Below are 20,310 nucleotides of genomic sequence, written 5' to 3'. Positions count from 1 at the left end.
ATCTCGCTCGGTTGATCATAGATTGTTGTCTCTAACTTGAAAGTCAGGGAAACACGGCAATGTTGTTTGTGTTAAGTTTAGTCAATGCTGATGTGACGTCAAAACATCATCGAATTTTCAGTTTAAAGTATCTCAACTGGAAAGGGGGTATAGCTCAGTGGTAGAGCATTTGACTGCAGATCAAGAGGTCCCCAGTTCAACTCTGGGTGCCCCCTAACTGATGTCTACAAAAATGGATTTGTCCAGTGATTTTAATGTAATATCTCGCTCGGTTGATCATAGATTGTTGTCTCTAACTTGAAAGTCAGGGAAACATGGCGATGTTGTTTAGTCTATGCTGTTTTGACAGAAAAACATCATCGAATTTTCAGTTTAAAGCAACTTAAATAGAATGGGGGTATAGCTCAGTGGCAGAGCATTTGACTGCAGATCAAGAGGTCCCCAGTTCAACTCTGGGTGCCCCCTAACTGATGTCTACAAAAATGGATTTGTCCAGTGATTTTAATGTAATATCTCGCTCGGTTGATCATAGATTGTTGTCTCTAACTTGAAAGTCAGGGAAACACGGCAATGTTGTTTGTGTTAAGTTTAGTCAATGCTGATGTGACGTCAAAACATCATCGAATTTTCAGTTTAAAGTATCTCAACTGGAAAGGGGGTATAGCTCAGTGGTAGAGCATTTGACTGCAGATCAAGAGGTCCCCAGTTCAACTCTGGGTGCCCCCTAACTGATGTCTACAAAAATGGATTTGTCCAGTGATTTTAATGTAATATCTCGCTCGGTTGATCATAGATTGTTGTCTCTAACTTGAAAGTCAGGGAAACACGGCAATGTTGTTTGTGTTAAGTTCAGTCTATGCTGATGTGACGTCAAAACATCATCGAATTTTCAGTTTAAAGTATCGCAACTGGAAAGGGGGTATAGCTCAGTCGCAGAGCATTTGACTGCAGATCAAGAGGTCCCCAGTTCAACTCAGGGTGCCCCCTAACTGTTGTATGCAATTTTGTATTTGTCGACTGATTATAATGTAATATCTCGCTCAGTTGATCATAGATTGTTGTCTCTAACTTGAAAGTCAGGGAAACACGGCGATGTTGTTTGTGTTGAGTTTAGTCTATGCTGTTTTGACAGAAAAACATCATCGAATTTTCAGTTTAAAGCAATGTAAATGGACTGGGGGTATAGCTCAGTGGCAGAGCATTTGACTGCAGATCAAGAGGTCCCCAGTTCAACTCTGGGTGCCCCCTAACTGATGTATACAAATATGGTTTTGTCCAGTGATATTAATGTAATGTCTCGCTCAGTTGATCATAGATTGTTGTCTCTAACTTGAAAGTCAGGGAAACATGGCGATGTTGTTTAGTTTAGTCTATGCTGTTTTGACAGAAAAACATCATCGAATTTTCAGTTTAAAGCAACTTAAATAGAATGGGGGTATAGCTCAGTGGCAGAGCATTTGACTGCAGATCAAGAGGTCCCCAGTTCAACTTTGGGTGCCCCCTAACTGATGTATACAAATATGGATTTGTCCAGTCATTTTAATGTAATATCTCGCTCGGTTGATCATAGATTGTTGTCTCTAACTTGAAAGTCAGGGAAACACGGCAATGTTGTTTGTGTTAAGTTTAGTCAATGCTGATGTGACGTCAAAACATCATCGAATTTTCAGTTTAAAGTATCTCAACTGGAAAGGGGGTATAGCTCAGTGGTAGAGTATTTGACTGCAGATCAAGAGGTCCCCAGTTCAACTCTGGGTGCCCCCTAAATGTTGTATACGAATTTGTATTTGTCGACTGATGTTAATGTAATATCTCGCTCAGTTGATCATAGATTGTTGTCTCTAACTTGAAAGTCAGGGAAACATGGCGATGTTGTTTAGTCTATGCTGTTTTGACAGAAAAACATCATCGAATTTTCAGTTTAAAGCAACTTAAATAGAATGGGGGTATAGCTCAGTGGCAGAGCATTTGACTGCAGATCAAGAGGTCCCCAGTTCAACTCTGGGTGCCCCCTAACTGATGTCTACAAAAATGGATTTGTCCAGTGATTTTAATGTAATATCTCGCTCGGTTGATCATAGATTGTTGTCTCTAACTTGAAAGTCAGGGAAACACGGCAATGTTGTTTGTGTTAAGTTCAGTCTATGCTGATGTGACGTCAAAACATCATCGAATTTTCAGTTTAAAGTATCTCAACTGGAAAGGGGGTATAGCTCAGTCGCAGAGCATTTGACTGCAGATCAAGAGGTCCCCAGTTCAACTCAGGGTGCCCCCTAACTGTTGTATGCAATTTTGTATTTGTCGACTGATTATAATGTAATATCTCGCTCAGTTGATCATAGATTGTTGTCTCTAACTTGAAAGTCAGGGAAACACGGCGATGTTGTTTGTGTTGAGTTTAGTCTATGCTGTTTTGACAGAAAAACATCATCGAATTTTCAGTTTAAAGCAATGTAAATGGACTGGGGGTATAGCTCAGTGGCAGAGCATTTGACTGCAGATCAAGAGGTCCCCAGTTCAACTCTGGGTGCCCCCTAACTGATGTATACAAATATGGTTTTGTCCAGTGATATTAATGTAATGTCTCGCTCAGTTGATCATAGATTGTTGTCTCTAACTTGAAATTCAGGGAAACATGGCGATGTTGTTTAGTTTAGTCTATGCTGTTTTGACAGAAAAACATCATCGAATTTTCAGTTTAAAGCAACTTAAATAGAATGGGGGTATAGCTCAGTGGCAGAGCATTTGACTGCAGATCAAGAGGTCCCCAGTTCAATTTTGGGTGCCCCCTAACTGATGTATACAAATATGGTTTTGTCCAGTGATATTAATGTAATGTCTCGCTCAGTTGATCATAGATTGTTGTCTCTAACTTGAAAGTCAGGGAAACACGGCGATGTTGTTTGTGTTAAGTTTAGTCTATGCTGTTTTGACAGAAAAACATCATCGAATTTTCAGTTTAAAGCAACTTAATTAGAATGGGGGTATAGTTCAGTGGCAGAGCATTTGACTGCAGATCAAGAGGTCCCCAGTTTAACTCTGGGTGCCCCGTAACTGATGTATACAAATATGGTTTTGTCCAGTGATATTAATGTAATGTCACGCTCAGTTGATCATAGATTGTTGTCTCTAACTTGAAAGTCAGGGAAACACGGCGATGTTGTTTGTGTTAAGTTAAGTGTATGCTGTTTTGGCAGAAAAACATCATCGAATTTTAAGTTTAAAGCATCTTATATGGAAAGGGGGTATAGCTCAGTGGCAGAGCATTTGACTGCAGATCAAGAGGTCCCCAGTTCAACTCTGGGTGCCCCCAAACTGTTGTATACGAATTTATATTTGTCGACCTATTTTAATGTAATATCTCGCTCAGTTGATCATAGATTGTTGTCTCTAACTTGAAAGTCAGGGAAACACGGCGATGTTGTTTGTGTTAAGTTTAGTCTATGCTGTTTTGACAGAAAAACATCATCGAATTTTCAGTTTAAAGCAACTTAAACAGAATGGGGGTATAGCTCAGTGGCAGAGCATTTGACTGCAGATCAAGAGCTCCCCAGTTCAACTCTGGGTGCCCCCTAACTGATGTCTACAAAAATGGATTTGTCCAGTCATTTTAATGTAATATCTCGCTCGGTTGATCATAGATTGTTGTCTCTAACTTGAAAGTCAGGGAAACACGGCAATGTTGTTTGTGTTAAGTTTAGTCAATGCTGATGTGACGTCAAAACATCATCGAATTTTCAGTTTAAAGTATCTCAACTGGAAAGGGGGTATAGCTCAGTGGTAGAGCATTTGACTGCAGATCAAGAGGTCCCCAGTTCAACTCTGGGTGCCCCCTAAATGTTGTATACGAATTTGTATTTGTCGACTGATGTTATTGTAATATCTCGCTCAGTTGATCATAGATTGTTGTCTCTAACTTGAAAGTCAGGGAAACATGGCGATGTTGTTTAGTCTATGCTGTTTTGACAGAAAAACATCATCGAATTTTCAGTTTAAAGCAACTTAAATAGAATGGGGGTATAGCTCAGTGGCAGAGCATTTGACTGCAGATCAAGAGGTCCCCAGTTCAACTCTGGGTGCCCCCTAACTGATGTCTACAAAAATGGATTTGTCGACTGATTTTAATGTAATATCTCGCTCGGTTGATCATAGATTGTTGTCTCTAACTTGAAAGTCAGGGAAACACGGCGATGTTGTTTGTGTTAAGTTAAGTGTATGCTGTTTTGGCAGAAAAACATCATCGAATTTTAAGTTTAAAGCATCTTAAATGGAAAGGGGGTATAGCTCAGTGGCAGAGCATTTGACTGCAGATCAAGAGGTCCCCAGTTCAACTCTGGGTGCCCCCTAACTGTTGTATACGAATTTATATTTGTCGACCTATTTTAATGTAATATCTCGCTCAGTTGATCATAGATTGTTGTCTCTAACTTGAAAGTCAGGGAAACACGGCGATGTTGTTTGTGTTAAGTTTAGTCTATGCTGTTTTGACAGAAAAACATCATCGAATTTTCAGTTTAAAGCAACTTAAACAGAATGGGGGTATAGCTCAGTGGCAGAGCATTTGACTGCAGATCAAGAGGTCCCCAGTTCAACTCTGGGTGCCCCCTAACTGATGTCTACAAAAATGGATTTGTCCAGTCATTTTAATGTAATATCTCGCTCGGTTGATCATAGATTGTTGTCTCTAACTTGAAAGTCAGGGAAACACGGCAATGTTGTTTGTGTTAAGTTTAGTCAATGCTGATGTGACGTCAAAACATCATCGAATTTTCAGTTTAAAGTATCTCAACTGGAAAGGGGGTATAGCTCAGTGGTAGAGCATTTGACTGCAGATCAAGAGGTCCCCAGTTCAACTCTGGGTGCCCCCTAAATGTTGTATACGAATTTGTATTTGTCGACTGATGTTAATGTAATATCTCGCTCAGTTGATCATAGATTGTTGTCTCTAACTTGAAAGTCAGGGAAACATGGCGATGTTGTTTAGTCTATGCTGTTTTGACAGAAAAACATCATCGAATTTTCAGTTTAAAGCAACTTAAGTAGAATGGGGGTATAGCTCAGTGGCAGAGCATTTGACTGCAGATGAAGAGGTCCCCAGTTCAAATCTGGGTGCCCCCTAACTGATGTCTACAAAAATGGATTTGTCCAGTGATTTTAATGTAATATCTCGCTCGGTTGATCATAGATTGTTGTCTCTAACTTGAAAGTCAGGGAAACACGGCAATGTTGTTTGTGTTAAGTTCAGTCTATGCTGATGTGACGTCAAAACATCATCGAATTTTCAGTTTAAAGTATCTCAACTGGAAAGGGGGTATAGCTCAGTCGCAGAGCATTTGACTGCAGATCAAGAGGTCCCCAGTTCAACTCAGGGTGCCCCCTAACTGTTGTATGCAATTTTGTATTTGTCGACTGATTATAATGTAATATCTCGCTCAGTTGATCATAGATTGTAGTCTCTAACTTGAAAGTCAGGGAAACACGGCGATGTTGTTTGTGTTGAGTTTTGTCTATGCTGTTTTGACAGAAAAACATCATCGAATTTTCAGTTTAAAGCAACGTAAATGGACTGGGGGTATAGCTCAGTGGCAGGGCATTTGACTGCAGATCAAGAGGTCCCCAGTTCAACTCTGGGTGCCCCCTAACTGATGTATACAAATATGGTTTTGTCCAGTGATATTAATGTAATGTCTCGCTCAGTTGATCATAGATTGTTGTCTCTAACTTGAAAGTCAGGGAAACACGGCGATGTTGTTTGTGTTAAGTTAAGTGTATGCTGTTTTGGCAGAAAAACATCATCGAATTTTAAGTTTAAAGCATCTTAAATGGAATGGGGGTATAGCTCAGTGGCAGAGCATTTGACTGCAGATCAAGAGGTCCCCAGTTCAACTCTGGGTGCCCCCTAACTGTTGTATACGAATTTATATTTGTCGACCTATTTTAATGTAATACCTCGCTCAGTTGATCATAGATTGTTGTCTCTAACTTGAAAGTCAGGGAAACACGGCGATGTTGTTTGTGTTAAGTTTAGTCTATGCTGTTTTGACAGAAAAACATCATCGAATTTTCAGTTTAAAGCAACTTAAACAGAATGAGGGTATAGCTCAGTGGCAGAGCATTTGACTGCAGATCAAGAGGTCCCCAGTTCAACTCTGGGTGCCCCCTAACTGATGTCTACAAAAATGGATTTGTCCAGTCATTTTAATGTAATATCTCGCTCGGTTGATCATAGATTGTTGTCTCTAACTTGAAAGTCAGGGAAACACGGCAATGTTGTTTGTGTTAAGTTTAGTCAATGCTGATGTGACGTCAAAACATCATCGAATTTTCAGTTTAAAGTATCTCAACTGGAAAGGGGGTATAGCTCAGTGGTAGAGCATTTGACTGCAGATCAAGAGGTCCCCAGTTCAACTCTGGGTGCCCCCTAAATGTTGTATACGAATTTGTATTTGTCGACTGATGTTAATGTAATATCTCGCTCAGTTGATCATAGATTGTTGTCTCTAACTTGAAAGTCAGGGAAACATGGCGATGTTGTTTAGTCTATGCTGTTTTGACAGAAAAACATCATCGAATTTTCAGTTTAAAGCAACTTAAATAGAATGGGGGTATAGCTCAGTGGCAGGGCATTTGACTGCAGATCAAGAGGTCCCCAGTTCAACTCTGGGTGCCCCCTAACTGATGTCTACAAAAATGGATTTGTCCAGTGATTTTAATGTAATATCTCGCTCGGTTGATCATAGATTGTTGTCTCTAACTTGAAAGTCAGGGAAACACGGCGATGTTGTTTGTGTTAAGTTAAGTGTATGCTGTTTTGGCAGAAAAACATCATCGAATTTTAAGTTTAAAGCATCTTAAATGGAAAGGGGGTATAGCTCAGTGGCAGAGCATATGACTGCAGAACAAGAGGTCCCCAGTTCAACTCTGGGTGCCCCCAAACTGTTGTATAGGAATTTATATTTGTCGACCTATTTTAATGTAATATCTCGCTCAGTTGATCATAGATTGTTGTCTCTAACTTGAAAGTCAGGGAAACACGGCGATGTTGTTTGTGTTGAGTTTAGTCTATGCTGTTTTGACAGAAAAACATCATCGAATTTTCAGTTTAAAGCAACGTAATTAGAATGGGGGTATAGCTCAGTGGCAGAGCATTTGACTGCAGATCAAGAGGTCCCCAGTTCAACTTTGGGTGCCCCCTAACTGATGTATACAAATATGGTTTTGTCCAGTGATATTAATGTAATGTCTCGCTCAGTTGATCATAGATTGTTGTCTCTAACTTGAAAGTCAGGGAAACACGGCGATGTTGTTTGTGTTAAGTTTAGTCTATGCTGATGTGACGTCAAAACATCATCGAATTTTCAGTTTAAAGTATCTCAACTGGAAAGGGGGTATAGCTCAGTGGCAGAGCATTTGACTGCAGATAAAGAGGTCCCCAGTTCAACTCTGGGTGCCCCCTAACTGATGTATACAAATATGGTTTTGTCCAGTGATATTAATGTAATGTCTCGCTCAGTTGATCATAGATTGTTGTCTCTAACTTGAAAGTCAGGGAAACATGGCGATGTTGTTTAGTTTAGTCTATGCTGTTTTGACAGAAAAACATCATCGAATTTTCAGTTTAAAGCAACTTAAATAGAATGGGGGTATACCTCAGTGGCAGAGCATTTGACTGCAGATCAAGAGGTCCCCAGTTCAACTTTGGGTGCCCCCTAACTGATGTATACAAATATGGTTTTGTCCAGTGATATTAATGTAATGTCTCGCTCAGTTGATCATAGATTGTTGTCTCTAACTTGAAAGTCAGGGAAACACGGCGATGTTGTTTGTGTTAAGTTTAGTCTATGCTGTTTTGACAGAAAAACATCATCGAATTTTCAGTTTAAAGCAACTTAATTAGAATGGGGGTATAGCTCAGTGGCAGAGCATTTGACTGCAGATCAAGAGGTCCCCAGTTTAACTCTGGGTGCCCCGTAACTGATGTATACAAATATGGTTTTGTCCAGTGATATTAATGTAATGTCACGCTCAGTTGATCATAGATTGTTGTCTCTAACTTGAAAGTCAGGGAAACACGGCGATGTTGTTTGTGTTAAGTTAAGTGTATGCTGTTTTGGCAGAAAAACATCATCGAATTTTAAGTTTAAAGCATCTTAAATGGAAAGGGGGTATAGCTCAGTGGCAGAGCATTTGACTGCAGATCAAGAGGTCCCCAGTTCAACTCTGGGTGCCCCCTAACTGTTGTATACGAATTTATATTTGTCGACCTATTTTAATGTAATATCTCGCTCAGTTGATCATAGATTGTTGTCTCTAACTTGAAAGTCAGGGAAACACGGCGATGTTGTTTGTGTTAAGTTTAGTCTATGCTGTTTTGACAGAAAAACATCATCGAATTTTCAGTTTAAAGCAACTTAAACAGAATGGGGGTATAGCTCAGTGGCAGAGCATTTGACTGCAGATCAAGAGGTCCCCAGTTCAACTCTGGGTGCCCCCTAACTGATGTCTACAAAAAAGGATTTGTCCAGTCATTTTAATGTAATATCGCGCTCGGTTGATCATAGATTGTTGTCTCTAACTTGAAAGTCAGGGAAACACGGCAATGTTGTTTGTGTTAAGTTTAGTCAATGCTGATGTGACGTCAAAACATCATCGAATTTTCAGTTTAAAGTATCTCAACTGGAAAGGGGGTATAGCTCAGTGGTAGAGCATTTGACTGCAGATCAAGAGGTCCCCAGTTCAACTCTGGGTGCCCCCTAAATGTTGTATACGAATTTGTATTTGTCGACTGATGTTAATGTAATATCTCGCTCAGTTGATCATAGATTGTTGTCTCTAACTTGAAAGTCAGGGAAACATGGCGATGTTGTTTAGTCTATGCTGTTTTGACAGAAAAACATCATCGAATTTTCAGTTTAAAGCAACTTAAATAGAATGGGGGTATAGCTCAGTGGCAGAGCATTTGACTGCAGATCAAGAGGTCCCCAGTTCAACTCTGGGTGCCCCCTAACTGATGTCTACAAAAATGGATTTGTCCAGTGATTTTAATGTAATATCTCGCTCGGTTGATCATAGATTGTTGTCTCTAACTTGAAAGTCAGGGAAACACGGCAATGTTGTTTGTGTTAAGTTCAGTCTATGCTGATGTGACGTCAAAACATCATCGAATTTTCAGTTTAAAGTATCTCAACTGGAAAGGGGGTATAGCTCAGTCGCAGAGCATTTGACTGCAGATCAAGAGGTCCCCAGTTCAACTCAGGGTGCCCCCTAACTGTTGTATGCAATTTTGTATTTGTCGACTGATTATAATGTAATATCTCGCTCAGTTGATCATAGATTGTTGTCTCTAACTTGAAAGTCAGGGAAACACGGCGATGTTGTTTGTGTTGAGTTTAGTCTATGCTGTTTTGACAGAAAAACATCATCTAATTTTCAGTTTAAAGCAACGTAAATGGACTGGGGGTATAGCTCAGTGGCAGAGCATTTGACTGCAGATCAAGAGGTCCCCAGTTCAACTCTGGGTGCCCCGTAACTGATGTATACAAATATGGTTTTGTCCAGTGATATTAATGTAATGTCTCGCTCAGTTGATCATAGATTGTTGTCTCTAACTTGAAAGTCAGGGAAACACGGCGATGTTGTTTGTGTTAAGTTAAGTGTATGCTGTTTTGGCAGAAAAACATCATCGAATTTTAAGTTTAAAGCATCTTAGATGGAATGGGGGTATAGCTCAGTGGCAGAGCATTTGACTGCAGATCAAGAGGTCCCCAGTTCAACTCTGGGTGCCCCCTAACTGTTGTATACGAATTTATATTTGTCGACCTATTTTAATGTAATATCTCGCTCAGTTGATCATAGATTGTTGTCTCTAACTTGAAAGTCAGGGAAACACGGCGATGTTGTTTGTGTTAAGTTTAGTCTATGCTGTTTTGACAGAAAAACATCATCGAATTTTCAGTTTAAAGCAACTTAAACAGAATGGGGGTATAGCTCAGTGGCAGAGCATTTGACTGCAGATCAAGAGGTCCCCAGTTCAACTCTGGGTGCCCCCTAACTGATGTCTACAAAAAAGGATTTGTCCAGTCATTTTAATGTAATATCGCGCTCGGTTGATCATAGATTGTTGTCTCTAACTTGAAAGTCAGGGAAACACGGCAATGTTGTTTGTGTTAAGTTTAGTCAATGCTGATGTGACGTCAAAACATCATCGAATTTTCAGTTTAAAGTATCTCAACTGGAAAGGGGGTATAGCTCAGTGGTAGAGCATTTGACTGCAGATCAAGAGGTCCCCAGTTCAACTCTGGGTGCCCCCTAAATGTTGTATACGAATTTGTATTTGTCGACTGATGTTAATGTAATATCTCGCTCAGTTGATCATAGATTGTTGTCTCTAACTTGAAAGTCAGGGAAACATGGCGATGTTGTTTAGTCTATGCTGTTTTGACAGAAAAACATCATCGAATTTTCAGTTTAAAGCAACTTAAATAGAATGGGGGTATAGCTCAGTGGCAGAGCATTTGACTGCAGATCAAGAGGTCCCCAGTTCAACTCTGGGTGCCCCCTAACTGATGTCTACAAAAATGGATTTGTCCAGTGATTTTAATGTAATATCTCGCTCGGTTGATCATAGATTGTTGTCTCTAACTTGAAAGTCAGGGAAACACGGCAATGTTGTTTGTGTTAAGTTCAGTCTATGCTGATGTGACGTCAAAACATCATCGAATTTTCAGTTTAAAGTATCTCAACTGGAAAGGGGGTATAGCTCAGTCGCAGAGCATTTGACTGCAGATCAAGAGGTCCCCAGTTCAACTCAGGGTGCCCCCTAACTGTTGTATGCAATTTTGTATTTGTCGACTGATTATAATGTAATATCTCGCTCAGTTGATCATAGATTGTTGTCTCTAACTTGAAAGTCAGGGAAACACGGCGATGTTGTTTGTGTTGAGTTTAGTCTATGCTGTTTTGACAGAAAAACATCATCTAATTTTCAGTTTAAAGCAACGTAAATGGACTGGGGGTATAGCTCAGTGGCAGAGCATTTGACTGCAGATCAAGAGGTCCCCAGTTCAACTCTGGGTGCCCCGTAACTGATGTATACAAATATGGTTTTGTCCAGTGATATTAATGTAATGTCTCGCTCAGTTGATCATAGATTGTTGTCTCTAACTTGAAAGTCAGGGAAACACGGCGATGTTGTTTGTGTTAAGTTAAGTGTATGCTGTTTTGGCAGAAAAACATCATCGAATTTTAAGTTTAAAGCATCTTAGATGGAATGGGGGTATAGCTCAGTGGCAGAGCATTTGACTGCAGATCAAGAGGTCCCCAGTTCAACTCTGGGTGCCCCCTAACTGTTGTATACGAATTTATATTTGTCGACCTATTTTAATGTAATATCTCGCTCAGTTGATCATAGATTGTTGTCTCTAACTTGAAAGTCAGGGAAACACGGCGATGTTGTTTGTGTTAAGTTTAGTCTATGCTGTTTTGACAGAAAAACATCATCGAATTTTCAGTTTAAAGCAACTTAAACAGAATGGGGGTATAGCTCAGTGGCAGAGCATTTGACTGCAGATCAAGAGGTCCCCAGTTCAACTCTGGGTGCCCCCTAACTGATGTCTACAAAAATGGATTTGTCCAGTCATTTTAATGTAATATCTCGCTCGGTTGATCATAGATTGTTGTCTCTAACTTGAAAGTCAGGGAAACACGGCAATGTTGTTTGTGTTAAGTTTAGTCAATGCTGATGTGACGTCAAAACATCATCGAATTTTCAGTTTAAAGTATCTCAACTGGAAAGGGGGTATAGCTCAGTGGTAGAGCATTTGACTGCAGATCAAGAGGTCCCCAGTTCAACTCTGGGTGCCCCCTAAATGTTGTATACGAATTTGTATTTGTCGACTGATGTTAATGTAATATCTCGCTCAGTTGATCATAGATTGTTGTCTCTAACTTGAAAGTCAGGGAAGCATGGCGATGTTGTTTAGTCTATGCTGTTTTGACAGAAAAACATCATCGAATTTTCAGTTTAAAGCAACTTAAATAGAATGGGGGTATAGCTCAGTGGCAGAGCATTTGACGGCAGATCTAGAGGTCCCCAGTTCAACTCTGGGTGCCCCCTAACTGATGTCTACAAAAATGGATTTGTCCAGTGATTTTAATGTAATATCTCGCTCGGTTGATCATAGATTGTTGTCTCTAACTTGAAAGTCAGGGAAACACGGCAATGTTGTTTGTGTTAAGTTCAGTCTATGCTGATGTGACGTCAAAACATCATCGAATTTTCAGTTTAAAGTATCTCAACTGGAAAGGGGGTATAGCTCAGTCGCAGAGCATTTGACTGCAGATCAAGAGGTCCCCAGTTCAGCTCAGGGTGCCCCCTAACTGTTGTATGCAATTTTGTATTTGTCGACTGATTATAATGTAATATCTCGCTCAGTTGATCATAGATTGTTGTCTCTAACTTGAAAGTCAGGGAAACACGGCGATGTTGTTTGTGTTGAGTTTAGTCTATGCTGTTTTGACAGAAAAACATCATCGAATTTTCAGTTTAAAGCAACGTAAATGGACTGGGGGTATAGCTCAGTGGCAGAGCATTTGACTGCAGATCAAGAGGTCCCCAGTTCAACTCTGGGTGCCCCCTAACTGATGTATACAAATATGGTTTTGTCCAGTGATATTAATGTAATGTCTCGCTCAGTTGATCATAGATTGTTGTCTCTAACTTGAAAGTCAGGGAAACACGGCGATGTTGTTTGTGTTAAGTTAAGTGTATGCTGTTTTGGCAGAAAAACATCATCGAATTTTAAGTTTAAAGCATCTTAAATGGAAAGGGGGTATAGCTCAGTGGCAGAGCATTTGACTGCAGATCAAGAGGTCCCCAGTTCAACTCTGGGTGCCCCCTAACTGTTGTATACGAATTTATATTTGTCGACCTATTTTAATGTAATATCTCGCTCAGTTGATCATAGATTGTTGTCTCTAACTTGAAAGTCAGGGAAACACGGCGATGTTGTTTGTGTTAAGTTTAGTCTATGCTGTTTTGACGGAAAAACATAATCGAATTTTCAGTTTAAAGCAACTTAAACAGAAAGGGGGTATAGCTCAGTGGCAGAGCATTTGACTGCAGATCAAGAGGTCCCCAGTTCAACTCTGGGTGCCCCCTAACTGTTGTATACGAATTTATATTTGTCGACCTATTTTAATGTAATATCTCGCTCAGTTGATCATAGATTGTTGTCTCTAACTTGAAAGTCAGGGAAACACGGCGATGTTGTTTGTGTTGAGTTTAGTCTATGCTGTTTTGACAGAAAAACATCATCTAATTTTCAGTTTAAAGCAACGTAAATGGACTGGGGGTATAGCTCAGTGGCAGAGCATTTGACTGCAGATCAAGAGGTCCCCAGTTCAACTCTGGGTGCCCCGTAACTGATGTATACAAATATGGTTTTGTCCAGTGATATTAATGTAATGTCTCGCTCAGTTGATCATAGATTGTTGTCTCTAACTTGAAAGTCAGGGAAACACGGCGATGTTGTTTGTGTTAAGTTAAGTGTATGCTGTTTTGGCAGAAAAACATCATCGAATTTTAAGTTTAAAGCATCTTAGATGGAATGGGGGTATAGCTCAGTGGCAGAGCATTTGACTGCAGATCAAGAGGTCCCCAGTTCAACTCTGGGTGCCCCCTAACTGTTGTATACGAATTTATATTTGTCGACCTATTTTAATGTAATATCTCGCTCAGTTGATCATAGATTGTTGTCTCTAACTTGAAAGTCAGGGAAACACGGCGATGTTGTTTGTGTTAAGTTTAGTCTATGCTGTTTTGACAGAAAAACATCATCGAATTTTCAGTTTAAAGCAACTTAAACAGAATGGGGGTATAGCTCAGTGGCAGAGCATTTGACTGCAGATCAAGAGGTCCCCAGTTCAACTCTGGGTGCCCCCTAACTGATGTCTACAAAAATGGATTTGTCCAGTCATTTTAATGTAATATCTCGCTCGGTTGATCATAGATTGTTGTCTCTAACTTGAAAGTCAGGGAAACACGGCAATGTTGTTTGTGTTAAGTTTAGTCAATGCTGATGTGACGTCAAAACATCATCGAATTTTCAGTTTAAAGTATCTCAACTGGAAAGGGGGTATAGCTCAGTGGTAGAGCATTTGACTGCAGATCAAGAGGTCCCCAGTTCAACTCTGGGTGCCCCCTAAATGTTGTATACGAATTTGTATTTGTCGACTGATGTTAATGTAATATCTCGCTCAGTTGATCATAGATTGTTGTCTCTAACTTGAAAGTCAGGGAAGCATGGCGATGTTGTTTAGTCTATGCTGTTTTGACAGAAAAACATCATCGAATTTTCAGTTTAAAGCAACTTAAATAGAATGGGGGTATAGCTCAGTGGCAGAGCATTTGACGGCAGATCTAGAGGTCCCCAGTTCAACTCTGGGTGCCCCCTAACTGATGTCTACAAAAATGGATTTGTCCAGTGATTTTAATGTAATATCTCGCTCGGTTGATCATAGATTGTTGTCTCTAACTTGAAAGTCAGGGAAACACGGCAATGTTGTTTGTGTTAAGTTCAGTCTATGCTGATGTGACGTCAAAACATCATCGAATTTTCAGTTTAAAGTATCTCAACTGGAAAGGGGGTATAGCTCAGTCGCAGAGCATTTGACTGCAGATCAAGAGGTCCCCAGTTCAGCTCAGGGTGCCCCCTAACTGTTGTATGCAATTTTGTATTTGTCGACTGATTATAATGTAATATCTCGCTCAGTTGATCATAGATTGTTGTCTCTAACTTGAAAGTCAGGGAAACACGGCGATGTTGTTTGTGTTGAGTTTAGTCTATGCTGTTTTGACAGAAAAACATCATCGAATTTTCAGTTTAAAGCAACGTAAATGGACTGGGGGTATAGCTCAGTGGCAGAGCATTTGACTGCAGATCAAGAGGTCCCCAGTTCAACTCTGGGTGCCCCCTAACTGATGTATACAAATATGGTTTTGTCCAGTGATATTAATGTAATGTCTCGCTCAGTTGATCATAGATTGTTGTCTCTAACTTGAAAGTCAGGGAAACACGGCGATGTTGTTTGTGTTAAGTTAAGTGTATGCTGTTTTGGCAGAAAAACATCATCGAATTTTAAGTTTAAAGCATCTTAAATGGAAAGGGGGTATAGCTCAGTGGCAGAGCATTTGACTGCAGATCAAGAGGTCCCCAGTTCAACTCTGGGTGCCCCCTAACTGTTGTATACGAATTTATATTTGTCGACCTATTTTAATGTAATATCTCGCTCAGTTGATCATAGATTGTTTTCTCTAACTTGAAAGTCAGGGAAACACGGCGATGTTGTTTGTGTTAAGTTTAGTCTATGCTGTTTTGACGGAAAAACATAATCGAATTTTCAGTTTAAAGCAACTTAAACAGAAAGGGGGTATAGCTCAGTGGCAGAGCATTTGACTGCAGATCAAGAGGTCCCCAGTTCAACTCTGGGTGCCCCCTAACTGTTGTATACGAATTTATATTTGTCGACCTATTTTAATGTAATATCTCGCTCAGTTGATCATAGATTGTTGTCTCTAACTTGAAAGTCAGGGAAACACGGCGATGTTGTTTGTGTTGAGTTTAGTCTATGCTGTTTTGACAGAAAAACATCATCTAATTTTCAGTTTAAAGCAACGTAAATGGACTGGGGGTATAGCTCAGTGGCAGAGCATTTGACTGCAGATCAAGAGGTCCCCAGTTCAACTCTGGGTGCCCCGTAACTGATGTATACAAATATGGTTTTGTCCAGTGATATTAATGTAATGTCTCGCTCAGTTGATCATAGATTGTTGTCTCTAACTTGAAAGTCAGGGAAACACGGCGATGTTGTTTGTGTTAAGTTAAGTGTATGCTGTTTTGGCAGAAAAACATCATCGAATTTTAAGTTTAAAGCATCTTAGATGGAATGGGGGTATAGCTCAGTGGCAGAGCATTTGACTGCAGATCAAGAGGTCCCCAGTTCAACTCTGGGTGCCCCCTAACTGTTGTATACGAATTTATATTTGTCGACCTATTTTAATGTAATATCTCGCTCAGTTGATCATAGATTGTTGTCTCTAACTTGAAAGTCAGGGAAACACGGCGATGTTGTTTGTGTTAAGTTTAGTCTATGCTGTTTTGACAGAAAAACATCATCGAATTTTCAGTTTAAAGCAACTTAAACAGAATGGGGGTATAGCTCAGTGGCAGAGCATTTGACTGCAGATCAAGAGGTCCCCAGTTCAACTCTGGGTGCCCCCTAACTGATGTCTACAAAAATGGATTTGTCCAGTCATTTTAATGTAATATCTCGCTCGGTTGATCATAGATTGTTGTCTCTAACTTGAAAGTCAGGGAAACACGGCAATGTTGTTTGTGTTAAGTTTAGTCAATGCTGATGTGACGTCAAAACATCATCGAATTTTCAGTTTAAAGTATCTCAACTGGAAAGGGGGTATAGCTCAGTGGTAGAGCATTTGACTGCAGATCAAGAGGTCCCCAGTTCAACTCTGGGTGCCCCCTAAATGTTGTATACGAATTTGTATTTGTCGACTGATGTTAATGTAATATCTCGCTCAGTTGATCATAGATTGTTGTCTCTAACTTGAAAGTCAGGGAAGCATGGCGATGTTGTTTAGTCTATGCTGTTTTGACAGAAAAACATCATCGAATTTTCAGTTTAAAGCAACTTAAATAGAATGGGGGTATAGCTCAGTGGCAGAGCATTTGACGGCAGTTCTAGAGGTCCCCAGTTCAACTCTGGGTGCCCCCTAACTGATGTCTACAAAAATGGATTTGTCCAGTGATTTTAATGTAATATCTCGCTCGGTTGATCATAGATTGTTGTCTCTAACTTGAAAGTCAGGGAAACACGGCAATGTTGTTTGTGTTAAGTTCAGTCTATGCTGATGTGACGTCAAAACATCATCGAATTTTCAGTTTAAAGTATCTCAACTGGAAAGGGGGTATAGCTCAGTCGCAGAGCATTTGACTGCAGATCAAGAGGTCCCCAGTTCAGCTCAGGGTGCCCCCTAACTGTTGTATGCAATTTTGTATTTGTCGACTGATTATAATGTAATATCTCGCTCAGTTGATCATAGATTGTTGTCTCTAACTTGAAAGTCAGGGAAACACGGCGATGTTGTTTGTGTTGAGTTTAGTCTATGCTGTTTTGACAGAAAAACATCATCGAATTTTCAGTTTAAAGCAACGTAAATGGACTGGGGGTATAGCTCAGTGGCAGAGCATTTGACTGCAGATCAAGAGGTCCCCAGTTCAACTCTGGGTGCCCCCTAACTGATGTATACAAATATGGTTTTGTCCAGTGATATTAATGTAATGTCTCGCTCAGTTGATCATAGATTGTTGTCTCTAACTTGAAAGTCAGGGAAACACGGCGATGTTGTTTGTGTTAAGTTAAGTGTATGCTGTTTTGGCAGAAAAACATCATCGAATTTTAAGTTTAAAGCATCTTAAATGGAAAGGGGGTATAGCTCAGTGGCAGAGCATTTGACTGCAGATCAAGAGGTCCCCAGTTCAACTCTGGGTGCCCCCTAAATGTTGTATACGAATTTGTATTTGTCGACTGATGTTAATGTAATATCTCGCTCAGTTGATCATAGATTGTTGTCTCTAACTTGAAAGTCAGGGAAACATGGCGATGTTGTTTAGTCTATGCTGTTTTGACAGAAAAACATCATCGAATTTTCAGTTTAAAGCAACTTAAATAGAATGGGGGTATAGCTCAGTGGCAGAGCATTTGACGGCAGATCTAGAGGTCCCCAGTTCAACTCTGGGTGCCCCCTAACTGATGTCTACAAAAATGGATTTGTCCAGTGATATTAATGTAATATCTCGCTCGGTTGATCATAGATTGTTGTCTCTAACTTGAAAGTCAGGGAAACACGGCAATGTTGTTTGTGTTAAGTTCAGTCTATGCTGATGTGACGTCAAAACATCATCGAATTTTCAGTTTAAAGTATCTCAACTGGAAAGGGGGTATAGCTCAGTCGCAGAGCATTTGACTGCAGATCAAGAGGTCCCCAGTTCAGCTCAGGGTGCCCCCTAACTGTTGTATGCAATTTTGTATTTGTCGACTGATTATAATGTAATATCTCGCTCAGTTGATCATAGATTGTTGTCTCTAACTTGAAAGTCAGGGAAACACGGCGATGTTGTTTGTGTTGAGTTTAGTCTATGCTGTTTTGACAGAAAAACATCATCGAATTTTCAGTTTAAAGCAACGTAAATGGACTGGGGGTATAGCTCAGTGGCAGAGCATTTGACTGCAGATCAAGAGGTCCCCAGTTCAACTCTGGGTGCCCCCTAACTGATGTATACAAATATGGTTTTGTCCAGTGATATTAATGTAATGTCTCGCTCAGTTGATCATAGATTGTTGTCTCTAACTTGAAAGTCAGGGAAACACGGCGATGTTGTTTGTGTTAAGTTAAGTGTATGCTGTTTTGGCAGAAAAACATCATCGAATTTTAAGTTTAAAGCATCTTAAATGGAAAGGGGGTATAGCTCAGTGGCAGAGCATTTGACTGCAGATCAAGAGGTCCCCAGTTCAACTCTGGGTGCCCCCTAACTGTTGTATACGAATTTATATTTGTCGACCTATTTTAATGTAATATCTCGCTCAGTTGATCATAGATTGTTGTCTCTAACTTGAAAGTCAGGGAAACACGGCGATGTTGTTTGTGTTAAGTTTAGTGTATGCTGTTTTGGCAGAAAAACATCATCGAATTTTAAGTTTAAAGCATCTTAAATGGAAAGGGGGTATAGCTCAGTGGCAGAGCATTTGACTGCAGATCAAGAGGTCCCCAGTTCAACTCTGGGTGCCCCCTAACTGATGCATACAAACATGCTTTTGTCCAGTGATATTAACGTAATATCTCGCTCGGTTGATCATAGATTGTTGCCTCTAACTTGAAAGTCAGGGAAACACGGCAATGTTGTTTGTGTTCAGTTTTCTCGATGCTGTTTTCACTGAAAAACATCATCGAATTTTCAGTTTAAAGCAACTTTAATGGAATGGGGGTATAGCTCAGTGGCAGAGCATTTGACTGCAGATCAAGAGGTCCCCAGTTCAACTCTGGGTGCCCCCTAACTGATGCATACAAAAATGGATTTGTCCAGTGATTTCAATGTAATATCTCGCTCGGTTGATCATAGATTGTTGTCTCTAACTTGGAAGTCAGGGTAACACGGCAATGTTGTTTGTGTTAAGTTTAGTCTATGCTGATGTGACGTCAAAACATCATCGAATTTTCAGTTTAAAGTAACTCAACTGTAAAGGGGGTATAGCTCAGTGGCAGAGCATTTGACTGCAGATCAAGAGGTCCCCAGTTCAACTCTGGGTGCCCCCTAACTGTTGTATACGAATTTGTATTTGTTGACTGATTTTAATGTAATATCTCGCTCAGTTGATCATAGATTGTTGTCTCTAACTTGAAAGTCAGGGAAACACGGCGATGTTGTTTGTGTTTAGTTTAGTCTATGCTGTTTTGACAGAAAAACATCATCGAATTTTCAGTTTAAAGCAACGTAAATGGACTGGGGGTATAGCTCAGTGGCAGAGCATTTGACTGCAGATCAAGTGGTCCCCAGTTCAACTCTGGGTGCCCCCTAACTGATGTATACAAATATGGTTTTGTCCAGTGATATTAATGTAATGTCTCGCTCAGTTGATCATAGATTGTTGTCTCTAACTTGAAAGTCAGGGAAACACGGCGATGTTGTTTGTGTTAAGTTAAGTGTATGCTGTTTTGGCAGAAAAACATCATCGAATTTTAAGTTTAAAGCATCTTAAATGGAAAGGGGGTATAGCTCAGTGGCAGAGCATTTGACTGCAGATCAAGAGGTCCCCAGTTCAACTCTGGGTGCCCCCTAACTGTTGTATACGAATTTATATTTGTCGACCTATTTTAATGTAATATCTCGCTCAGTTGATCATAGATTGTTGTCTCTAACTTGAAAGTCAGGGAAACACGGCGATGTTGTTTGTGTTAAGTTTAGTCTATGCTGTTTTGACAGAAAAACATCATCGAATTTTCAGTTTAAAGCAACTTAAACAGAATGGGGGTATAGCTCAGTGGCAGAGCATTTGACTGCAGATCAAGAGGTCCCCAGTTCAACTCTGGGTGCCCCCTAACTGATGTCTACAAAAATGGATTGGTCCAGTCATTTTAATGTAATATCTCGCTCGGTTGATCATAGATTGTTGTCTCTAACTTGAAAGTCAGGGAAACACGGCAATGTTGTTTGTGTTAAGTTTAGTCAATGCTGA

The 20,310-nt window shown here is 40.1% G+C and overlaps 55 non-coding genes across 55 annotated transcripts; all 55 read left to right on the top strand.

Moving 5' to 3' along the window:
- Positions 1 to 143: 143 nt before the first annotated feature.
- trnac-gca (transfer RNA cysteine (anticodon GCA)) lies at positions 144 to 215 on the top strand. Its single transcript has one exon. It is a non-coding gene; the product is annotated as a tRNA-Cys (tRNA).
- A 178-nt stretch (positions 216 to 393) lies between these two features.
- trnac-gca (transfer RNA cysteine (anticodon GCA)) lies at positions 394 to 465 on the top strand. The gene has a single exon. It is a non-coding gene; the product is annotated as a tRNA-Cys (tRNA).
- A 189-nt stretch (positions 466 to 654) lies between these two features.
- On the top strand, positions 655 to 726 carry trnac-gca (transfer RNA cysteine (anticodon GCA)). The gene has a single exon. It is a non-coding gene; the product is annotated as a tRNA-Cys (tRNA).
- Positions 727 to 1,176: 450 nt separating this feature from the next.
- trnac-gca (transfer RNA cysteine (anticodon GCA)) lies at positions 1,177 to 1,248 on the top strand. The gene has a single exon. It is a non-coding gene; the product is annotated as a tRNA-Cys (tRNA).
- Positions 1,249 to 1,431: 183 nt separating this feature from the next.
- Positions 1,432 to 1,503, top strand: trnac-gca (transfer RNA cysteine (anticodon GCA)). The gene has a single exon. It is a non-coding gene; the product is annotated as a tRNA-Cys (tRNA).
- Positions 1,504 to 1,692: 189 nt separating this feature from the next.
- trnac-gca (transfer RNA cysteine (anticodon GCA)) lies at positions 1,693 to 1,764 on the top strand. The gene has a single exon. It is a non-coding gene; the product is annotated as a tRNA-Cys (tRNA).
- A 178-nt stretch (positions 1,765 to 1,942) lies between these two features.
- Positions 1,943 to 2,014, top strand: trnac-gca (transfer RNA cysteine (anticodon GCA)). The gene has a single exon. It is a non-coding gene; the product is annotated as a tRNA-Cys (tRNA).
- A 450-nt stretch (positions 2,015 to 2,464) lies between these two features.
- On the top strand, positions 2,465 to 2,536 carry trnac-gca (transfer RNA cysteine (anticodon GCA)). The gene has a single exon. It is a non-coding gene; the product is annotated as a tRNA-Cys (tRNA).
- Positions 2,537 to 2,719: 183 nt separating this feature from the next.
- On the top strand, positions 2,720 to 2,791 carry trnac-gca (transfer RNA cysteine (anticodon GCA)). The gene has a single exon. It is a non-coding gene; the product is annotated as a tRNA-Cys (tRNA).
- A 450-nt stretch (positions 2,792 to 3,241) lies between these two features.
- Positions 3,242 to 3,313, top strand: trnac-gca (transfer RNA cysteine (anticodon GCA)). The gene has a single exon. It is a non-coding gene; the product is annotated as a tRNA-Cys (tRNA).
- Positions 3,314 to 3,502: 189 nt separating this feature from the next.
- On the top strand, positions 3,503 to 3,574 carry trnac-gca (transfer RNA cysteine (anticodon GCA)). The gene has a single exon. It is a non-coding gene; the product is annotated as a tRNA-Cys (tRNA).
- Positions 3,575 to 3,763: 189 nt separating this feature from the next.
- trnac-gca (transfer RNA cysteine (anticodon GCA)) lies at positions 3,764 to 3,835 on the top strand. The gene has a single exon. It is a non-coding gene; the product is annotated as a tRNA-Cys (tRNA).
- A 178-nt stretch (positions 3,836 to 4,013) lies between these two features.
- trnac-gca (transfer RNA cysteine (anticodon GCA)) lies at positions 4,014 to 4,085 on the top strand. Its single transcript has one exon. It is a non-coding gene; the product is annotated as a tRNA-Cys (tRNA).
- Positions 4,086 to 4,274: 189 nt separating this feature from the next.
- Positions 4,275 to 4,346, top strand: trnac-gca (transfer RNA cysteine (anticodon GCA)). Its single transcript has one exon. It is a non-coding gene; the product is annotated as a tRNA-Cys (tRNA).
- Positions 4,347 to 4,535: 189 nt separating this feature from the next.
- trnac-gca (transfer RNA cysteine (anticodon GCA)) lies at positions 4,536 to 4,607 on the top strand. Its single transcript has one exon. It is a non-coding gene; the product is annotated as a tRNA-Cys (tRNA).
- A 189-nt stretch (positions 4,608 to 4,796) lies between these two features.
- On the top strand, positions 4,797 to 4,868 carry trnac-gca (transfer RNA cysteine (anticodon GCA)). The gene has a single exon. It is a non-coding gene; the product is annotated as a tRNA-Cys (tRNA).
- A 178-nt stretch (positions 4,869 to 5,046) lies between these two features.
- trnac-gca (transfer RNA cysteine (anticodon GCA)) lies at positions 5,047 to 5,118 on the top strand. The gene has a single exon. It is a non-coding gene; the product is annotated as a tRNA-Cys (tRNA).
- Positions 5,119 to 5,568: 450 nt separating this feature from the next.
- Positions 5,569 to 5,640, top strand: trnac-gca (transfer RNA cysteine (anticodon GCA)). Its single transcript has one exon. It is a non-coding gene; the product is annotated as a tRNA-Cys (tRNA).
- Positions 5,641 to 5,829: 189 nt separating this feature from the next.
- Positions 5,830 to 5,901, top strand: trnac-gca (transfer RNA cysteine (anticodon GCA)). Its single transcript has one exon. It is a non-coding gene; the product is annotated as a tRNA-Cys (tRNA).
- Positions 5,902 to 6,351: 450 nt separating this feature from the next.
- trnac-gca (transfer RNA cysteine (anticodon GCA)) lies at positions 6,352 to 6,423 on the top strand. Its single transcript has one exon. It is a non-coding gene; the product is annotated as a tRNA-Cys (tRNA).
- A 178-nt stretch (positions 6,424 to 6,601) lies between these two features.
- trnac-gca (transfer RNA cysteine (anticodon GCA)) lies at positions 6,602 to 6,673 on the top strand. The gene has a single exon. It is a non-coding gene; the product is annotated as a tRNA-Cys (tRNA).
- Positions 6,674 to 7,123: 450 nt separating this feature from the next.
- Positions 7,124 to 7,195, top strand: trnac-gca (transfer RNA cysteine (anticodon GCA)). Its single transcript has one exon. It is a non-coding gene; the product is annotated as a tRNA-Cys (tRNA).
- Positions 7,196 to 8,161: 966 nt separating this feature from the next.
- Positions 8,162 to 8,233, top strand: trnac-gca (transfer RNA cysteine (anticodon GCA)). The gene has a single exon. It is a non-coding gene; the product is annotated as a tRNA-Cys (tRNA).
- Positions 8,234 to 8,422: 189 nt separating this feature from the next.
- Positions 8,423 to 8,494, top strand: trnac-gca (transfer RNA cysteine (anticodon GCA)). The gene has a single exon. It is a non-coding gene; the product is annotated as a tRNA-Cys (tRNA).
- Positions 8,495 to 8,683: 189 nt separating this feature from the next.
- Positions 8,684 to 8,755, top strand: trnac-gca (transfer RNA cysteine (anticodon GCA)). The gene has a single exon. It is a non-coding gene; the product is annotated as a tRNA-Cys (tRNA).
- A 178-nt stretch (positions 8,756 to 8,933) lies between these two features.
- trnac-gca (transfer RNA cysteine (anticodon GCA)) lies at positions 8,934 to 9,005 on the top strand. Its single transcript has one exon. It is a non-coding gene; the product is annotated as a tRNA-Cys (tRNA).
- A 711-nt stretch (positions 9,006 to 9,716) lies between these two features.
- trnac-gca (transfer RNA cysteine (anticodon GCA)) lies at positions 9,717 to 9,788 on the top strand. Its single transcript has one exon. It is a non-coding gene; the product is annotated as a tRNA-Cys (tRNA).
- Positions 9,789 to 9,977: 189 nt separating this feature from the next.
- Positions 9,978 to 10,049, top strand: trnac-gca (transfer RNA cysteine (anticodon GCA)). The gene has a single exon. It is a non-coding gene; the product is annotated as a tRNA-Cys (tRNA).
- Positions 10,050 to 10,238: 189 nt separating this feature from the next.
- On the top strand, positions 10,239 to 10,310 carry trnac-gca (transfer RNA cysteine (anticodon GCA)). The gene has a single exon. It is a non-coding gene; the product is annotated as a tRNA-Cys (tRNA).
- Positions 10,311 to 10,488: 178 nt separating this feature from the next.
- Positions 10,489 to 10,560, top strand: trnac-gca (transfer RNA cysteine (anticodon GCA)). Its single transcript has one exon. It is a non-coding gene; the product is annotated as a tRNA-Cys (tRNA).
- Positions 10,561 to 11,271: 711 nt separating this feature from the next.
- trnac-gca (transfer RNA cysteine (anticodon GCA)) lies at positions 11,272 to 11,343 on the top strand. The gene has a single exon. It is a non-coding gene; the product is annotated as a tRNA-Cys (tRNA).
- Positions 11,344 to 11,532: 189 nt separating this feature from the next.
- On the top strand, positions 11,533 to 11,604 carry trnac-gca (transfer RNA cysteine (anticodon GCA)). Its single transcript has one exon. It is a non-coding gene; the product is annotated as a tRNA-Cys (tRNA).
- A 189-nt stretch (positions 11,605 to 11,793) lies between these two features.
- Positions 11,794 to 11,865, top strand: trnac-gca (transfer RNA cysteine (anticodon GCA)). Its single transcript has one exon. It is a non-coding gene; the product is annotated as a tRNA-Cys (tRNA).
- A 700-nt stretch (positions 11,866 to 12,565) lies between these two features.
- On the top strand, positions 12,566 to 12,637 carry trnac-gca (transfer RNA cysteine (anticodon GCA)). Its single transcript has one exon. It is a non-coding gene; the product is annotated as a tRNA-Cys (tRNA).
- A 189-nt stretch (positions 12,638 to 12,826) lies between these two features.
- Positions 12,827 to 12,898, top strand: trnac-gca (transfer RNA cysteine (anticodon GCA)). The gene has a single exon. It is a non-coding gene; the product is annotated as a tRNA-Cys (tRNA).
- Positions 12,899 to 13,087: 189 nt separating this feature from the next.
- On the top strand, positions 13,088 to 13,159 carry trnac-gca (transfer RNA cysteine (anticodon GCA)). The gene has a single exon. It is a non-coding gene; the product is annotated as a tRNA-Cys (tRNA).
- A 450-nt stretch (positions 13,160 to 13,609) lies between these two features.
- On the top strand, positions 13,610 to 13,681 carry trnac-gca (transfer RNA cysteine (anticodon GCA)). The gene has a single exon. It is a non-coding gene; the product is annotated as a tRNA-Cys (tRNA).
- A 189-nt stretch (positions 13,682 to 13,870) lies between these two features.
- On the top strand, positions 13,871 to 13,942 carry trnac-gca (transfer RNA cysteine (anticodon GCA)). Its single transcript has one exon. It is a non-coding gene; the product is annotated as a tRNA-Cys (tRNA).
- A 189-nt stretch (positions 13,943 to 14,131) lies between these two features.
- trnac-gca (transfer RNA cysteine (anticodon GCA)) lies at positions 14,132 to 14,203 on the top strand. Its single transcript has one exon. It is a non-coding gene; the product is annotated as a tRNA-Cys (tRNA).
- A 700-nt stretch (positions 14,204 to 14,903) lies between these two features.
- trnac-gca (transfer RNA cysteine (anticodon GCA)) lies at positions 14,904 to 14,975 on the top strand. The gene has a single exon. It is a non-coding gene; the product is annotated as a tRNA-Cys (tRNA).
- Positions 14,976 to 15,164: 189 nt separating this feature from the next.
- On the top strand, positions 15,165 to 15,236 carry trnac-gca (transfer RNA cysteine (anticodon GCA)). The gene has a single exon. It is a non-coding gene; the product is annotated as a tRNA-Cys (tRNA).
- Positions 15,237 to 15,425: 189 nt separating this feature from the next.
- Positions 15,426 to 15,497, top strand: trnac-gca (transfer RNA cysteine (anticodon GCA)). Its single transcript has one exon. It is a non-coding gene; the product is annotated as a tRNA-Cys (tRNA).
- Positions 15,498 to 15,947: 450 nt separating this feature from the next.
- Positions 15,948 to 16,019, top strand: trnac-gca (transfer RNA cysteine (anticodon GCA)). Its single transcript has one exon. It is a non-coding gene; the product is annotated as a tRNA-Cys (tRNA).
- Positions 16,020 to 16,208: 189 nt separating this feature from the next.
- trnac-gca (transfer RNA cysteine (anticodon GCA)) lies at positions 16,209 to 16,280 on the top strand. Its single transcript has one exon. It is a non-coding gene; the product is annotated as a tRNA-Cys (tRNA).
- A 189-nt stretch (positions 16,281 to 16,469) lies between these two features.
- trnac-gca (transfer RNA cysteine (anticodon GCA)) lies at positions 16,470 to 16,541 on the top strand. The gene has a single exon. It is a non-coding gene; the product is annotated as a tRNA-Cys (tRNA).
- Positions 16,542 to 17,241: 700 nt separating this feature from the next.
- trnac-gca (transfer RNA cysteine (anticodon GCA)) lies at positions 17,242 to 17,313 on the top strand. The gene has a single exon. It is a non-coding gene; the product is annotated as a tRNA-Cys (tRNA).
- Positions 17,314 to 17,502: 189 nt separating this feature from the next.
- trnac-gca (transfer RNA cysteine (anticodon GCA)) lies at positions 17,503 to 17,574 on the top strand. Its single transcript has one exon. It is a non-coding gene; the product is annotated as a tRNA-Cys (tRNA).
- Positions 17,575 to 18,274: 700 nt separating this feature from the next.
- Positions 18,275 to 18,346, top strand: trnac-gca (transfer RNA cysteine (anticodon GCA)). Its single transcript has one exon. It is a non-coding gene; the product is annotated as a tRNA-Cys (tRNA).
- Positions 18,347 to 18,535: 189 nt separating this feature from the next.
- Positions 18,536 to 18,607, top strand: trnac-gca (transfer RNA cysteine (anticodon GCA)). The gene has a single exon. It is a non-coding gene; the product is annotated as a tRNA-Cys (tRNA).
- Positions 18,608 to 18,796: 189 nt separating this feature from the next.
- trnac-gca (transfer RNA cysteine (anticodon GCA)) lies at positions 18,797 to 18,868 on the top strand. The gene has a single exon. It is a non-coding gene; the product is annotated as a tRNA-Cys (tRNA).
- Positions 18,869 to 19,057: 189 nt separating this feature from the next.
- On the top strand, positions 19,058 to 19,129 carry trnac-gca (transfer RNA cysteine (anticodon GCA)). Its single transcript has one exon. It is a non-coding gene; the product is annotated as a tRNA-Cys (tRNA).
- A 189-nt stretch (positions 19,130 to 19,318) lies between these two features.
- trnac-gca (transfer RNA cysteine (anticodon GCA)) lies at positions 19,319 to 19,390 on the top strand. The gene has a single exon. It is a non-coding gene; the product is annotated as a tRNA-Cys (tRNA).
- A 189-nt stretch (positions 19,391 to 19,579) lies between these two features.
- On the top strand, positions 19,580 to 19,651 carry trnac-gca (transfer RNA cysteine (anticodon GCA)). The gene has a single exon. It is a non-coding gene; the product is annotated as a tRNA-Cys (tRNA).
- Positions 19,652 to 19,840: 189 nt separating this feature from the next.
- On the top strand, positions 19,841 to 19,912 carry trnac-gca (transfer RNA cysteine (anticodon GCA)). Its single transcript has one exon. It is a non-coding gene; the product is annotated as a tRNA-Cys (tRNA).
- A 189-nt stretch (positions 19,913 to 20,101) lies between these two features.
- On the top strand, positions 20,102 to 20,173 carry trnac-gca (transfer RNA cysteine (anticodon GCA)). The gene has a single exon. It is a non-coding gene; the product is annotated as a tRNA-Cys (tRNA).
- Positions 20,174 to 20,310: the final 137 nt, after the last annotated feature.

Source organism: Gadus macrocephalus, chromosome 22, assembly GCF_031168955.1.
Source record: "Gadus macrocephalus chromosome 22, ASM3116895v1".
NCBI classification, from domain to species: Eukaryota; Metazoa; Chordata; class Actinopteri; order Gadiformes; family Gadidae; genus Gadus; species Gadus macrocephalus.
This window is presented reverse-complemented; position numbering and strand designations above follow the sequence as displayed.